We start from the raw sequence: 4,345 nt of genomic DNA, 5'->3' as shown, positions 1-4,345 counted from the left end.
GAAGAAAAGCTGAAGATTAACTAACTTTAAAAAGAAAATAATAAAGGGAGAATTGATGCCTGGCCTCAAATATTTGACAAATTGTTTAATACAATATGGATTAGAAAATTTATGTACTTTCAAACTGTTATTAACTAGAGGCATATTTCAGGTCAAAATGAACTCTTAACAATTCAAACTACCTAGGATCAAATCTGTTTCCTGGGGCCAGGCGCAATGGCTCATGCCTGTAATCACAGCACTTTGAGAGGACGTGGTGGGCCAATCACTTGAGGTCAGGAGTTCAAGTCCAGGCTGGACAATATGGCAAAACCCCGTCTCTACTAAAAATACAAAAAAAAATTAGGGCGTGATGGCTCACGCCTGTAATCCCAGCACTTTGGGAGGCTGGGACAGGTGGATCACGACATCAGAGATTGAGACCATCCTGGACACCCTGGTGAAACCCCGTCTCTACTAAAAATATAAAAATTAGCTGGGCATGGTGGCATGCACCTGTAGTCCCAGCGGCAGGCTGAGGCAGGAGAATGGCATGAACCTGGGAGGCGGAGGTTGCAGTGAGCCGAGATGGCGCCACTGCACTCCAGCCTGGCGACAGAGCAAGACTCCATCTCAAAAAAAAAAAAAAATTAGCCAGGCATGGTGGCGTGCGCCTGTAGTCCTACCTACTCAGGAGACTGAGGCACGAGACTTTCTTGAATCTGGGAGGCAGAGGTTGCAGTGAGCCGAGATCGCACTACTGCATTCCAGCCTGGGTGACAGAGCCAAGATTCTGTCCCCCCAAAAAATCAGTTGCCTGCATAGGAAGTCATGAATCTTTTTTTTTTTTTTTAATTAGATGGAGTTTTACTGTTGTTGCCAGGAGTGCAATGGCACGACCTCGGCTGACTGACTCGGCAACCTCCGCCTCCTGGGTTCAAGAGATTCTCCTGCCTCAGCCTTCCAAGTAGCTGGGATTACAGGCCAGCCACCATGCCTGGCTAATTTTGTATTTTTCGTAGAGACAGGGTTTCATCATGTTGGTCAGGCCGGTCTCGAGCTCCTGACCTCAGGTGATCCACCCGCCTTGGCCTCCCAAAGTGTTAGGATTACAGGTGTGAGCCACTGCGCCTGGCCAGAAGTCATGAGTCATTTTGTCACCAGCAGAAATGTAAGGATTTTGTATCTAGGATGTTTAGGTATGTCTTCATGGATTGGGAAGTTGACCTCACTGACATTAGATAAGTTCCAAATATTATAAGATACAATTTGTCTTACACAGACATGAGATTTAAAAATAAATCCATTGAGACAATTTCTGGAATAAGGGGGTGAGAAGATCTACAGACCCTCTTTCTAATGAAACAACTATAACTGGTGAAAATTACTTTTGGAAAAACACCTATTTAAAGTCTTGGCCGGCGCCCAGTGCGGTGGCTCACGCCTGCCTACCAAAGACTCCAAACAGCATCCCTATCTGCCACTGACACCTCAAGCACCGTTGCATCTGCTGGGTCATATGGCCCAAGTGGCAGATCCAATGGTGCCTGCCTCCAGCAGCCTGGACCTGCTGCAGAGCCTCCTATTCTGGACTCCACTCAAAACTGGTGGCCTTGGCCGGGCGCGGTGGCTCACGCCTGTAATCCCAGCACTTTGGGAGGCCGAGGTGGGCGGATCACAAGGTCAGGAGATCGAGACCATCCTGGCTAACACGGTGAAACCCCATCTCTACTAAAGATACAAAAAATTAGCCGGGCGCGGTGGCAGGCGCCTGTAGTCCCAGCTACGCGGGAGGCTGAGGCAGGAGAATGGCGTGACCATCCGACCCCAGGGGGCGGAGCCTGCAGTGAGCCGAGATTGCGCCACTGCACTCCAGCCTGGGTGAAAGAGCGAGACTTCGTCTCAAAAAAAAAAAAAAAAACAAAACAAAAAAAAAACCTGGTGGCCTTTTGGATCACTTGATAAATGGGCCGGAGTAACACACCCAAAGGAGGAATGTGTTGCCTCCAAATCCAAATAGACCCGCTGGGTGTCGTGCCCTTTCTTGGTGGAAGGAGACGCCAAATGCAGCAGCTTAACCTTCACTGAAAAGCGGTATCTCGACAGGCCCCACACCGTTGGACCCCTAGACATTTCACTGCGGAAGAAGGTCCCTGAATTTTAGTCAGATTTAGTTCCCATCCTCTGGCACTCAAATGTCTCACCAATGAGTCCAGTGCGTTTGCTACATCTCACTCACTGGGTCCAGTCAGCACAGTGTCATCCGTGTAGTGGACCAACGTGACATCCTGCAGAAGAGAAAAGCGATCCAGATCTCTGCAAACAGGGGAGTTCGATTTCCATCCGCCCCCATCCGGGCCATCCTGCTGCCTTAGCGACTGCTCCTCCCCAAAGTGCGGGCAGGGGGCCTCTCTCCTACTCCCCACACACCCATTTCTGAGTAGCGACAGGGGCTGGAGGCTTATTTTACGGGGTAGAAAGCCGCTGGTAGACCAAGACTGTCCGAGGGAGGAGGACAGGATGAAGCCAGTGCGTGGTGGAGACCAGCCAGACAAGACTAGTGAGACAGTGTCCCGCTGACATGCTTTTTCCCTGGGGACAGGACTCCCCCGACTGCCTCCCTGCCTGGCCCTGGAGTTCTAGTTGCGGGGAGGAGTGGCAGGAAACGAGGGTGCGAAGGCCTCAGCCCTTCGGTTTGGGGTCTGCCGCCTGTCAAGAAGCGGGGATTTACTCTTCCGGGCCTTCCCCGCACACCTTAAGGTACAGCTGCGCGATCCGCACTGCTGCCTGAGAAGAACCAATTGCCATTTATGAACTCTTTTTTAAGGAGGGAGTCATGGTGGCCAAGAAGGCTGTCCACATGCCTAAGACCTGCAGCTGGCAGACACGGGTGTGCCTAACCTTCACGTCATGAAGGCCATGCAGTCTCTCAAATCCCGAGGCTACGTGAAGGAACAGTTTGCCTGGAGACGTTTCTACTGGTACCTTACCAATGAGGGTATCCAGTGTCTCCGTGATTATCTCCATCTGATCCCGGAGATTGTGCCTGCCACCCTACACCACAGCCGTCCAGACATCGGCAGGCCTCGGCCTAAAGGTATGGAGGGTAAGCAACCTGCAAGACTCACAAGAGGGGACGCCAACAGAGACAGCTACAGACGGAGCGCTGTGCCCCCTGGTGCCCACAAGAAAGACAAGGCTGGGACTGGGTCAGCAACCAAATTCCAGTTTAGAGGTGGATTTGGTCGTGGATGTGCTCAGCCACCTCAGTAAAATTGGAGAGGATTATTTAGCATTGAATAAACTTACAGCCAGAAAAACTTAAAAAAAAAAAAAAGTCTGAAAACAAGATTATGACACAAAGCCAAAGAGTTGATATACCCCTGAGGTAGGACAGTGAAGGCATATTGCTGGCTTTGCCATCTGAAGGCAAATTGTTTCTGGTGGGCCTTATGGACAGGAATGGAGAAAAAGGCATTTGCCTAATCAATGGCTGCATACCAGGTACCAGGGGATGGTTAATTTGCTCAGGCAATGAAACCACATTTGGTACAGCAGCTGCAATTAGAGTCACCACTTGGTTAAGCTTACGATAATCCACTCTCATTCTCTAAGATGCATCTGTTTTCTGCACAGGCTACATGGGAGAGCTGAATGGGGATGTGGTGGGAATCACCACCCCTGCATCTTTCAAGTCCTTGATGGTGGCACTCATCTCCACAGTCCCTCCAGGGATGTGATATTGTTTTTGATTTACTATTTTTCTAGGTAGAAGCAGCTCTAATGGCTTCCATTTGGCCTTTCTCACCATAATAGCCTTCACCCTACCAGTTGGGGCCAATGTGGGAATTCTGCCAGCTGCTAAGTATGTCTATGTCAATTATATATTCTGGCACTGGGGAAATGACCACAGGATGAGTCCAGGACCCACTGTAAGTCGGACCCGTGCTAAAACTCCATTAATTACCTGACCTCCATAAGGCCCTACTTTAACTGGAGGACCACAATGACGTTTTGGGTCCCCTGGAATCAATATCAGCTCAGAGCCAGTGTCCAGTAGTCCCTGAAAGATCTGATCATTCCCTTCTCCCCAGTGCACAGTTACCCTGGTAAAAGGCCGGAGGTCTCCCTGGGGAAGGATGGGAGAAGTATTAATGGTATAAATTGTCGGTAGTGTAGTGGGGTCCTTCCTCAAGGGGACCTGGCCTCCCCTTCATTCAAGGGGCTCTGGGTCTATAGACTGGTTCAAGTCTGGAATTTGATTGAGGGACCATGATTCTCTATTTTTTTTTTTTTTTTTTTTTTTGAGACAGAGTCTCGCTTGCTCTGTTGCCCAGGCTGGAGTGCAGTGGCATGATCTCCGCTC

The 4,345-nt window shown here is 49.9% G+C and overlaps 1 pseudogene; it reads left to right on the top strand.

Annotated features, from left to right (window-relative positions):
- Positions 1–2,499: 2,499 nt before the first annotated feature.
- LOC115838051 lies at positions 2,500–3,252 on the top strand (annotated as a pseudogene).
- The last annotated feature ends 1,093 nt before the right edge of the window (positions 3,253–4,345 follow it).

Source organism: Nomascus leucogenys, chromosome 13 (assembly GCF_006542625.1).
Source record: "Nomascus leucogenys isolate Asia chromosome 13, Asia_NLE_v1, whole genome shotgun sequence".
In the NCBI taxonomy this organism is placed as follows: domain Eukaryota; kingdom Metazoa; phylum Chordata; class Mammalia; order Primates; family Hylobatidae; genus Nomascus; species Nomascus leucogenys.
The sequence above is the reverse complement of the archived record's forward strand: the minus strand, read 5'-3'. Positions and strand labels throughout refer to the sequence as shown.